Source organism: Oculina patagonica, chromosome 4 (genome assembly GCF_052425735.1).
Source record: "Oculina patagonica isolate OP01 chromosome 4, crgOcupat, whole genome shotgun sequence".
Classification (NCBI taxonomy): Eukaryota; Metazoa; Cnidaria; class Anthozoa; order Scleractinia; family Oculinidae; genus Oculina; species Oculina patagonica.
This window is the reverse complement of record NC_135761.1, coordinates 34,813,618-34,826,979: the sequence shown is the minus strand read 5'-3', so window position 1 is coordinate 34,826,979 and position 13,362 is coordinate 34,813,618. Positions and strand designations below refer to the sequence as shown.

The following is a 13,362-nucleotide window of genomic DNA, read 5'->3' as shown; positions in this document are numbered from 1 at the left end:
GGACTCTTTATCCAAGCCAGGGTGATAGTGCTGTCTGTGAAAAAGTGGACGGACTTGAACTGTATCCTAGACTCCTCCCGTATTGTTTTGGCGAGTCGGGAGGCGAGTACCGCTGCTTGCAGCTCGAGACGCGGGACGGTCAGCTGTTTGAAGGGGGCCACTCGTGACTTGGCAACTATTAGTTTAACTTCATAAGTGCTGTCTGGATTCTTCTTCCTGATGTATGCGCAACACCCAAAAGCTTCGGTCGACGCATCTGAGAAGACGCACAGAAGTGGCGGCTCCACGGCTCCGGTTGTTAGAAGACACCTTGCAAATGTAACATTGCCAAGCTCTTGCATTTCATCCAGGAGTTGCACCCACTTTGTCTTCACCTGTAGCGGTAACTTATCGTCTAGTCGAAACCCATTCGCCAGAGCTCTTGCATTCCAATCTTGGCGCGGATGGTGAGCGCAGCTGCTAATCCGATGGGGTCGTAAATCTTCGCTATGTTCCTTAGCAACATTCTCTTTGTTAGCTTGATTTCCTCCATTCTTTGATGATCTGTTGCGGAGAGCTTCATGAGGTCTGAACGGACTTTCAGGGAGATGGTGTCTGTCGCACTATTCCATGCTGTTCCTAATACACTATCTTCTTCTCCAGAACTCGTTGTATGGAACACCTTCATTTCTTCTTCGCTTGATTCCTCGCTAACGGGTGTCAATGGCTTGTTTGATTTCCAGTTTTTCACACTGAAACCTCCCTTCCTTAAGATCTTGTCTAAGTCTTCAGCTACCTTTCGAGTTTCTTGTACAGTGTCCTCTGAGTGGCAAATGTCATTCATGTATACGTCTTCCTTCAGCACCTTCGCTGCCTCAGGATATAACTCCTCGCCTTCCTCTGCAGTTTTCCTCAACGCAATTTGAGCCATAGCCGGTGCGGGTTTATCGCCAAATGTCAAAACCGTTTTGACATAGACATCTGGCGGTCTTTCAGTTTCCATGTTTCGCCATAGATAGCGATGAACGTGTTGATCTGGCACTTTCGGTATTAAGACCCTGTGGTACATCTTGGACAAGTCTCCCATTAATGCACATTCTCTCTCCCTGAATCGCAGAATAACTCCAAACAAGTCATTCAACAAGTCCGGCCCTTTCATCCAGTAGTCATTGAGAACATGTCCTTGATAACTGGAAGAAGAATTGAAGACAATACGGATTGGGGTGCTTCGGTTTCCAGGGCGAACTATTTCATGGTGACTTATGTAATGCACGGGTCCCTGATAGCTTGTCCGTTCGTCCTCTGTGAGCTTCCTGGCGAACCCCATTTCACACATCTCATTCATCTGCTTGTTGTACGCGGTAGCATGCTCAGGATTTTTCTTGAGTCGTCGCTCCGTAGCCTCCAGTCGTTTTGTTGCTACGGCCATGTTATCTGGAAGAAGCCTCGGGTTCTTTTTCCAGGAGTATGGGACTAGCCACTGGTCTCCAATTCTCTTACATGAACTGCTAATAATCTCAGCTTCCTCTCTCTCAATTTGACTTAACTTGTCTGCGTCGCAGATGCAGGGTTTCACTTCTACCCCCATGGCCTCGGTCTTCCAAAAATCGGTTAACTCCACTGGTGTTGCGTACGTCACGTGGTAGATTTGACTGGCTGCCTCGGTACCTGATGAATTGCCTCCGAATAGTACCCATCCTAGGGGCGTCTTTCTTGCTACCAGCTGTCCGGACTGCTTTGTTTTGCCTGTGTGTAACTGGGCGTGGTCGATGCCGATGAGCAGGTCAACCGGTCCCTGTCCGCGGCGAATCTTCTCGTTCTCTATACCGAGCTGCTCGGCCATTGGCCGTATCTGCACTGGTGTTACATCGTCGCTGATGTGGGTAATTCCGATTGCCTTCACAGAGTATGTGTTACCACGGTCGGGAGTACAAACTGGTACCTTGTAAACTTTAGTCGTAATCGTTTCCTCATCTCCACCAACCTTTGTGATTGTTATGGAAGTGTCCCTTCCTTTCAAGCCTAGCGAGGCGGCGGTTTCATTTCGAATCAACCTGATCTGTGCTCCAGAGTCCAATAAAATGTTCCCTTGCTTTTGCATTCCGTCTTGACCTTGAAGTGTGGCGGATACTACTGGTAAGATGATTCCAATGCTGTCAAGTGCAGCTGCTGATGCGACGCCCACGGCTGCTGTTTTGTGTAGGAGTGGGTGATGGTATGCCTGACATTCCTGGCTCTTTCTTAGATTTAACACATTTCTTGCGTCTGCTGCAGTTAAACGCTCGATGATTCCTTCCGGCCTTTTTCAAGCAACTAAAACATGCGTGGTTATCTTTAATGGCTTTAATGCGATCATCAATGCTCAGTGATCGGAATGTACGACATCGGTCTGGCCAGTGCGTCGAGACCTTGCAGATCCAACATTTGTGCTTTTCTTGGCTACCCTCCTCTGTTTTAAAATGGTTGATCGACCGGTGGCTCGAATCACTTCTCACTGGTGCGATGGCGCGCATGCGTGACTTCATTTCAGATGTCATCCAGCTCAGTAGCCCTTGGAGAGTCGCTGACTTCCCTTCCCGCTCGAGGTCGCGTGACCACACTTTTCTGTCGTCGGGGCCTATCTTACGCTCGATTATGGACAACATGTGGCTATTATCCATGTCTCCTGGCGATTTATCCATGTCTCCTGGCAAAAAAAAAAAAATTAATAAAAAAAAAAAAAAAAATCCATGTCTCCTGGCACTCCGACTTCCTTTAGGGTATTGTACGATCGCCGTACGAGGTGCACAAGATCGCAAAACCTCGCGTCTTCTCCGTCTTGTAGCGGTTTAAACTTACTGATGTCTTGGGTGACGCTATCCGACACAAAGCGCGGGTCTCCATAAATGGCGTCCAGATAATCCCACGCAGCGTCATAATCCGTCCCGATACCCTTGATGAGTTCAAGTGGTTTGTTACTTAAGTTTGCGCGAAGGAGAGTTATCGCGTCTCGCTTTGCATATCGCGTGTCGACAATGTGTTTCCAATCTGAACGGAAAATGGCGTATTCCCTTACGTCTCCAGTGAATTTTGGAAGCTTGGGTTTTTCCAGTTTGAAATTGCATGGTAACTGTTCTCCTGTTTTGTTTGTAGCTTGTACACCGTCCGTGACGTCTGTTGTTTGCATTTGAGTCTGGATGTTGTCAACACTGTCTTTAATAGTCTGGATGTTGTCAACACTGTCCTTATTACTGTGTGTATCGCCGCCGCTTGGGCCTGAAGGGTTAGCGGTCTGGATAACGTCACCGGTAGTGCCATGCTGCGTACCGCTCGTGCCAGGGGTGTTCTGGTTAATGTCGTTGACACTCTTACTCTTGGGGTCGCTAGGGCTAGGGGTGATCTGGTTAATGTCACTGTTACTTCCATTACTCGTATTAGGCAAGGGTGTGCCGCTGGCAGGCATAACTGAAATTCCATCGCTTCCCGCTAAATCAATTGTTTCTTTATTCGAAGCCCCTTTCCCGTCTATTACGGCCTTCCCTTTCCCTTCAACAATCGTGTCTAAATAAATCTTAGCCCTGTATTCCACATCCATAAAGTTTTCCTGGCATTCTCCTAGCCATGCCTCTTCTGCTTCAAACTCGGGATCTTCGTCTATGAGTGACGTGTAAGCTTCGTGTTTTAATACTAATTCATCGAAATTAGCTTGCAGTTTATCGAGAATCTCTCTTACCTCTTGCCTCGGGCGCTTACCTTCGATAAGGTTATTCACCAGCTTTCCCGATCTTGTAAGTGCTGACTTGGCAGTCCTTCTGCTGATTTTTGCCGTTTTCTTCGCGGCTTCAAGATCCTCCGCCATTGTTTATCCTCGGGAACGCCTCCAAGTTACCCAGAAATCGAATGAAATGTTTCCTCTTGGAACTGGTTAGCACAGAAGACAACCACCACAAACCGCATAATAACAAATCCAGGCTTTAATATAATTATTTGATCTAAGAGAGATAACGTCGTGATTAGAACAAACATAACCTTATACTTGATTTCGTAACAGAAAACTCCACAGCAAACTTAATCAACCCGATCGAAACTTACTTCTGTGGCGGGTCGTAAACATCAGTTGTACTTCACTTCACAGGTTAGCTTTCCGGTTAGCTTTCCTTACAAATTCTCAGTCCTGGTTAGCGCATTTAACAGTGACGACAAAACAAACGTCGTTCTTACTTCAACATCCGATTTTACTGAACTGAACTGAAATGTGTTTTTATAACCTATTGTGAAACACTTTGAATAAATGTCTAGATCAAATGTCAATCAAGATTTTCAATCATAAAGTAATCAAGTAAATGTCTGTCAATAGGAGGCAACGCCTATTTGATCAACGAAACAGTAACCATCATTCAAACCAATTAGTGGTGAGCCCGAGTGTGGCTCCTCATGTTATAAGCAAGAAACCAAAATATTTTTTAAAGAAAAACACTACCATTGTACAGGGCGATACTGTACTGCTGGTCACAGTCATGCTCTTTTTCATCCAGAATACTGAAGACAGCCTATCTTGTTGCTGATGTGTCATCCATCAGCAGCAAAGCAAAGGTTTAGTTTGTTTCTATTGGCCTGGACGGCCTCTCTTATACTTTGCATGGATAACAGTTGCTCCAAGATATCATTCATATCTCGCCTTGCTCCATCTCCCTTTTTGGCCTAAAAAAGGAAGATTGTTTTACTTATCGTAGGAGAATAATCATTCAATATGCAGGGTTCTTAGTAAAGAAGTTAACAGTTGTTTCTTTGGTGAAAAGAGGTGTAACTTGGTGGAACGCCATATAATCTGTTGGAGCTGAGCGACAGCTGTATTTAGTGGAAGAATCACAGAGTTGTCATAATGTTGCTCATAAAATAGTTTTAAAAAGGCTAAAAGAGATAAAAGTTATCAAAGTTCTTAAAAACAAAACGTTTTCGACTCGAAGATCATCATCAGTGTTAGTGACCTTCGAGTCGAAAACGTTTTGTTTTTAAGAACTATTATACGGTAATTTTTATCTCTTTTTAGCCTTTTTAAAATTAATCACAGAGTTGTTTTGTAGTTTGATAAAATCAATGTTTGTGTGAAGGTGCCATATTTCTACTTCATAAATCCCTTGAAGAGGAAAGTTGCTAGTTGAGCACAACTTTGTGCTCCATTGGCACAATTGTCCCTGAAACAAGTTCTAAAGGCGACATCGCCGTGAGACGTGACGCTAAACTTTGATAACTTTGCGAGTGATCGAGATCTATCTATTGTGTTCGAGGCAAGGGTTTTAAAAGGGTTTTTTACAATGCCTTGGTATTTTCTAGTGCCACTTTACCCTGTTTCCTTTTAAGTCAACTCCATTTTAGGTTTCTTTTTTTAAGTTGTCTCTTCGCTTATTCTTGTACTGACCTGAACTTTGGGCTTTCTTGTTAAAGATGTTTCTTTTCTTAATAGAAGTAATCATAGGTACCTTTGGCTGTGAAACTTTTCCTGTCAATCCTCCCTTTGTTCTCTCTTCCAAGTCTTTTTGCATCTTGCCTCTACTATTCCAGGTCCATTTAGTCTGGGATACTTTGTTTTCGTTTTTTCCTCTTTGCCATTTTCCACTTTTACGCTCTCTACTTCTTTTACTACAGTTCTCAACATTTCCCAGGTGCTTCTTGAAAGAGAGAAACGATTTGCCTGTACTGTCTTCTAACTTTGCATATTTAACGGTCCTGCCACTAACGATGTCAAAAACTGGGCTTCAAATTGTCCTGGGTAAACTCTTCTGACATTGTCATGAAATGATTGGTTGAAAGACCATCCTTTGGTTGAATTAACGGCAACGTGATCACATAATGTAGCATTTTGCATCACTCTTGCAAGACTCGTCTTTAGCTTCCCTTGGTAGAATTATTCCGTGGAATAGTGGTCTGAGTGAAGTAGAAGCATTAGGGTATAGCAAAAAAAACTTTGTTCTTTATCACAGACGTAAGCGCCATCAACTCAACCAGCCCTGCCCAATTTTTTTCACACACATTGACATGGCTTGTTGCTTCAAAGCAACGTGCCTGTCCCACCCATCCAAGATATCCACTGACAGAGATACCATAAATTTATTGGATCCGCTCATTTTCATGTCCACTTGCTTAAACCTGAAAATAATTATTAGTCGTGTTACCAACAGTGCATCTCTTGGAAATGTATAATGTCCATGTAGCTTTATTAAACCAGTTTTGCCCTGACCATTGACACGGTTCACCCATTTATAAGACACATAAATCTTAATTCAATGAATTTGCCTTGAAACAATGTTATAAATACCTTTAGCATTTTTCCTACTGAAAACAAGAAGTAAATCATGTACTGCATCTACAGAGTCAAGCTTGTGACAGTTTACAATAGTTAAATCAATTAACTCAAGGCTGGAACCTGTTGCCAGGGTTATGCCGCCTACACACGACTTTCCAAATTGTACTGAAGCACGGTAATCTTCAAGTTCAGCATGTATGGCTTTCTTTTGTTCTGGGGTCACACACATTTCAGTGGAGGAGTAATCTGCTATTATGGTTTGTGTAGCTTCATTCTCAATGTAATAATCTTCTATTTCTGCCAAAAGTCTGACAATTAAATATTGCTTTGTGGTAGTCACAACAGCAATGCAAATTACTTTTTTCTAATGTAGAATTATTGCTCTCTTGAATGTTTTTGAAGTAGCTAGTTGCCTCATCACATTATCAACGGGATGTTTTCCTTTCCCAATGTCTCGGCCATTATAGTACATGGTAGCAACTGCATTCTGTCCATCCCTTCCTGCCCTTCCAGTTTCTTGAAAGTATTCCTCCACTGTCTTAGGAACCCTAATGTGTATTACTCTCCTGATGTTAGGATCATCTACAGAAATGCCGAAGGCAACAGTTACGAACAGTACCTTGGCTTTACATACTCCTTGTACAATTTCATCCAGAATTTGGTCCTTCTCATGCTGTGGATATTCTGCATGGAACTGAGCAAACAAACGATTCTTTGAAACGAGATCAGCACTAGCAGGATAGTACTGATCCTTGCCTAAACTTTGACTGAAAAATAGAAATGAACATGTTGCCAGACTTCCATAAACGACAGCGATTTGCTTCTCCTTCAACCCATTTGCCAGGGATGCAAGGACTGAATTAAGCCTGTCTACACCTGAGAAAGGTCTGACCATACACTCATAAAAAATGTTGTCACGATCAGGATTTGAAATTATTGTTACAGGATCGTGAAGCTTGAGGGAATTAAGAATTAAGGACTGTGTTGGCTTTGTTGCAGTGGCTGTTAATGCAAGATGTGTTATGTTTGGAAAGAAGGTGCTCAGGATATCCAGTTTTCCATATGCTGGTCTGAAATGTTCCCTCAACAGGATAAGAAACAAGATAAAAAATATTACTACATAAATTAAAATTCATTTGCATTCAAAAATTAAAATATTTTATATGCTGACCACAATGTTTAAAATAAGTGCTAGTCCAAGGTTGTGGTTACCATTATAATACTAACCACCATTATTTTGATTTAAAGTTAGACACATTGTCAACTAAAGAAATAAATTAGAAATAATTACAGTATATATTCTTGGTGTGCTCTTGTAACTAATTTGTAGATTACCAGACTCAAAAAAAGAAACATATCACAGAATAATGAATCACAAATTTGTTCAAAATCCTAACTGGCATGGTTTGGGGTGGCTTAATTATTTTCTACATCTAAAACGGGGGAAGCAACACAGAATTTGATTTTCCTGTTCATCTTCTGCATTAACTAGAAATTAAATTCAGGCATTCCCAAAAAAATTAATGGCAAAACAGGTGGTCTATAGCCTTGAAATTTTTGGAAGAGGTGGTCCTGAAAATCTGAGTGGAGGGATGGGTAAAAAAGTCTTGCCCGCCATCTGGTGTTTGTGAGTGAGTGAGTGATAGTTATAGTAATAGTATATCTTTATTGCGCCTTACTCTCCAAAGGGAGGTATTGGTCCGTTTACAACAAAGGTTTTAACATTTACTAATACATTTAAGAAATAACAAAAACTAGATTCGTATACAATTCATAATGTCAATGTAAAAATTAAATAAGTTACAATGTTCATTGTGGTTGTAAGTAAAGAAGCTCTTTCCGTTTTTTCGACGTTTTTGCTTGTTTACAAGCTAAAAACGTAGAATAGGGGTTATGTGGTCAAAATTTGGAACCACATATTTGTAAACTCTCAAGGGACTTTTTTAATTTCTCAAGGGACTGTTTTAATTTCTCAAAGGATTACTTTCCGCTGTGGGTGATCTCGTGGAAAAAACGTGACTTGTCACATTTACAAACGTTATATAACAATTTTAAAAGTGACATGTCAGCTTTCTTATCTCAATGCACGTGTGTCTGAAAGGCGATCTATAAAAAGCGTCGCACAAACAATGGATTGCGTAACTAAAACACGAATAAATAATCACTAGCACTTACATCGTTTAAAGTGCCTATGAAGTAAAAAATAACTTTGCTCAATTTGCTTGTTTATGTCTTAGTTAGCACGAATATGCGTGTTTAAGATATCAAAAGCGCTTTTTTTTAGTATTTTTTGAGCCTCGAAGTTTGGATTTCGCAATTTGAAGTGGGTCCTTTTCGCGCGCGGCCAAACGCTCCGGTTTCACCGGAAATGACGTACTTAGTGGTTCTAAAGACATCAGGATTATAGCTTTCGCCAGCCCTCTTTGCTCTCTTTACGCCATATTTCGGCTTTTGAGTCAAACAAAGGCAATTTCACAAACGAAACTGCAACAAATACACTTATTTACTTTGGTGAAGCTTCGCAAATGGAAGCGAAATTTCCATGTGTATAGTAAAGCTATTCGTTCTGATGAAAACGCAAGAAGAAACGAATTCTGCTCCGTCGGCAGTTCAAGGATCGCTGTTCTCAGCAAAAGCCCTTCCTTGCCACAAATGAAACGATAAAGTCATGAAGCGAAGAGGAAATTTATCAAAAGAGTTATCTCCGTAAAGGAAATGGTGGTCTCTCTATATCATTCTGCCCTGACTAGCCGAAGAAAGATTTAGCAGTCGCGCCAGGAGTTTACAATATGTTACACAGCTGGGTACAGTATACGTGTTATTCTTTCATTACGAGACTTCGTTCCTCAAAATTTAATTTGTATGGTTAGTAAATCGTTTTATCATTCGTAAGGTAGCAGTCGTTTCCTTTCCCAAACACTTGAAACGATCGATCCCCAGACGCAAACGAATGCATCTGTGAAAGAAGCAAACATATGGTAGTAAATTCGACTTGAGTGAGTTAGAAATGCTTGTTTGTTTTCAAGCAGCGCGCTTCGAATGTTGTCATTCACGTCTGCATTTCCGGTAGTATTCTATGGCGAATGCACTTTTAAACAATACACTGAGATCTTGCAAAATCTTGGACAAATTTTACGGCTGCCTTCGCCGGAATTATTTGCTGATAAACAAGCACTGTAATCAGGATTTATCGTATCCGGATAAAGAAGTTGACGGTTGAAAATATACCGTAGAGCTAACGAACCATAAAGAGCAACAACTGCAGTTCTGTTTATTCTTGAAGAGGAAATTTTTGGTTTCGTTCAAGTCAAAAAAGTGCTAATCTTGAGTTTGAAGAAGTGTTATCTTGCCGTGTTGTCAAGTTTAATTATGTCACTCTCACGCTTCGGAGAAATATGTCAGTCCACTGTACTTTCCCACACAAGAACACAATCAAAATGAAAGCGAGCAACTGATCGCTACTTGTATTAAAATCACCAAATCGTTATATAATACCGAATAACCACCGGGATAGGCGTACCGTAACCTGAATTTACACATTCGACAAGCAAGCAACCTCGGCGCGGCAAGCAGCGCTCGTGTCAATTCCGAAGCACATTGCAACACTGCGAAACCACTCACAAAATCAAAGCCCGTCAATGTATGTGCTTTTGGAAATTTCTCATTTGAATCTGCTTCGCCGAACTTCGATCGTCCTCGTCGACCAGCGCTTGTGTGAAAGAGCGCTTGATCGGCTTGCGGCGGTTGGACAGGTCCAACTAGCTACTTCAGTCCATTTAGTGTCACGATATTTCGTTGTGCGATGATCATTTCTGCTAGAAACACGCTCTGCCAAGTCCGCAGATGGCAACATATCGTTCTTGTCGGACAATATTTCGATTTATCAACAAAAAAGCAGCAACAATCTCAGCTGAAGTAGTGAACTTCACTGTGTATCAACAAAATCTAAGTGTAAACTGATCCGTGGAACCAGTAACTACGTCATTTGAGCCAAATTCGTGTCCAGTATCCGGACCCACTGTTTTGTCTTACCGAGGGCACTTTAGGTGGCAACAAATCCGATTTCTCTCTCTTTGACATTATTCTTTTTTAACTTTTGGGAAAGTAGACATAATAAGCTACCTAAAAAAGCAAAAAAGTGTTTTACTTCATAGGCACTTTAAAAATTACAAACGTCAAAAATAAACCATACCAAAAAACTCGCTCTTTTCAAAGATATTATTGAAGTTAAAACAAATGCAAGAGATGGGGGCTTCTTTTAGCTTAGGAGCGGTTAAAAATTAGGCCAAATTTGGTCGCTACATGCAAGCGCCATTCTATTTCGTCATCAGCCTAAGTCGTTAGGGACGAGACCTCGCGTTGACAGAAATGTTGCATGAATCGGCTTTACAACATGCGATCGTATCTACGCAGTTCGAGTGGAATTTCAGTCAAAGACAGCAAAATTCTTTCGTATTTCATCTTCAAATATAATTCGAAAGCATTCACTGTATATATGGCTTTTGTTTAATCCTGGGTCTTGATATCCGACCCTCGCAGAGCCTAGAGAAAACGCAGCTTGAGTGTAACGATTTGTTTCCGCCGCAATTATATGCGCAATGTTTTCTCCGACAGTAGTCGGAAATATCCGTATTTTTTTTTCGTGCTTTTTCGTGGAGCAATCGTAACGATACGGCCTTGAACACATTGAACAGCGGTCTACCTATAACAATTCAAATATGGCGTCGCAAAAACAAAGCGTCGAACGCATATTTTGCTGTTTCATTTGCTAATTTCGCTGCCGTAATCGACTGCCTCGAAAGGTCCTTGCAATTTTAAAGTATAGAATTGTCAGATCTCCGTGAAATTTGCACTGTTTATTTGTGTAATGTTAAGGAATATGTGTATAAATACCCGGCGCGGACGAGCCATTTTTGACAAAATTATATGGCTGCATTTCCTCCGCGAAAATAGGAAATTGTTAAACTAAACTACAAAGAAACTGTAATGATAAGTTTGAAGAACAATGCACAGGATAAACCTTCGACTCATACTTCATGCAAAAACGTCGATATCTCGAAGAGACTTTGATTGAAACATTAAATGTATATATTTACCTACTATTTTTGATGTATGTTTATTGTCAGCTCTAAGCAGGTACTTAATCCTCTCGTTTTCACTTAAATATATGTAACTGACATCAACCTTTGAAATGTGAGAACATGATTCATGAGTGTTTGGTGTTTAATGCTGCCAGATAGCATGTGGCTTTGGTTTTCCTCCTACCATAATGATTATTCCAAGAACATTTAGGGAAAAAACTTCAAACTTGAACAGATTATTGGCCTGCATATCAGTAAAAGTAAGAAACAAACAGCTTAAATAAGGAGAAAGGCAAACACATACACACACACATAATAAGTTACACAGAACAGATAAGCAATCGAACACTAACCTAGATCCTACACAAATTAAGGTTCCTATTTTCGATCCGTACTGCATCATCCACGTTCCCGATTAGGAGTCAGTTCAGTTTTGTATTGCTGTTGACCTTGGAAGATAAGAGGTATTTAATGTCTTTAATTCCAAAAATTTTGACTCGCCTACCTTCAGGCGAGGTTTGCACGAATATTATCCTGTGCAAAGACCAGACACTACGGAGTTTGCCCTTTTTACGTTTTTCATTTGCCTGATTGATGATTCGGCAACGGTAACTATTACAAAATATCTTCTTGGGTAGGAGGAGCCAGGGAAGAGGTCAGGCACTTTGATGTTTTTCAACTTAGCTCTTGCGAAGTTCAGTATGGGGCCCAGTTCTCTGCCACTTTTGTCGTAAACTTGTATTTCTTACCTCAGAAGAACCGCAGGAACTTGAAATTTCGCCCAGAGTTATCTACATTATTCAGCTTTTTAGTGTAGAGCTTTCGGCTTGTCAACGCATAATTTGGCCGAGCCATAATAAAAATAAGTGTTCCGTTTGTGGGCCCAGTTCTCGGCCACCAAAAAGCATGTGCGTAATTTTCTGTATAAAAAGGCTCAATGAATAATAACAGTCATAAAATCACTCTGAAACTTATTTTAGCTATGTCGATCTCAAATTATTTTATGAGCCTTTGTTTTACTTTAGAAAAGAAGGTTTTTAACGCACCTAGTTGCTTGCCTATGTGCAGGTTCTGGCAAAACCTCAGAATTGCGTTTTGACCAATGCATTTAGATGGTTTATTTTATAGTGAAAACGTCTTGAAAGAGTTAGGTGTTGTAGAAATAATAGACAAGACAAGAGTCAGCTCAAAACTTAGAGATTTAATCCAACTTTATTTTTAAAATTTGCTTTCTTCATTTTGGCCACAGCAGATGAAATTTTATTAAAAACCAAAGCGCTACGCTGTGATAGCGAGCAGGGTGGCCGAGAACTGGCAAATACGCAAAAGTTGAACGGAAAAATTTCGAAGCAAATTAAGACCAAAGAAATACAACGGTTCAACAAAAAGTTAACTTAAGCAGAAAGCGCAATTATTCTACGTTTCACATGCCAAAAATTAGCTTGTTTGGTAAGCTCTTTTGGACAAAATACGAATTTAACTACATCCGTGAATTTTAAGGAGCTGTAAACAAACAAGTTTTCGGGAAAAACAAATTCACCTAGCTCCGCGTAAACTCGATGTGTGAGCTTTCTAAAGCGAGTTGAAGGATCAAACTCAAGATACTTAGTGCACAAGAATCAGTCTATAGTTTTATGGAAATACCTTTTTTTTTAATTCAACTGGGGCGCGAAAAAACGCGTTGAACACAAAGTGGCCGAGAACTGGACACAGCCGAGAACTGGGCGCCATACTGTACAGATTTGTTTTTACTTTGTGGCTAAAAAAATTTGGCGATGATTGCCTTGCCACTTTAAGTTGTAAGTTTGTGTGAAATTTCGATGTCTTGCGGGACAACAGGGACCTTAAGTGCATTAGCAAGTTTCTTTTTTTATTAAATTTATTCGCATATTTCACACATACAGTTACATACATACAAATTCACTGCCACAATCATTTATCACTTTCATACATAGCACATTAACTCACTCTAACACTCAGTAACATTAACTTACTCTCACTCTCGCAGTAACTATATTA

The 13,362-nt window shown here is 40.7% G+C and overlaps 1 long non-coding RNA gene and 1 pseudogene across 1 annotated transcript in view; one reads left to right on the top strand and one right to left on the bottom strand.

The window, feature by feature from the left end:
- Positions 1 to 13,362, top strand: part of LOC144652375 (uncharacterized) — a 60,843-nt gene that overhangs the window by 31,906 nt on the left and 15,575 nt on the right. The gene's annotated exons all lie outside the window — the stretch shown is intronic.
- LOC144652397 (uncharacterized) lies at positions 395 to 3,886 on the bottom strand (annotated as a pseudogene).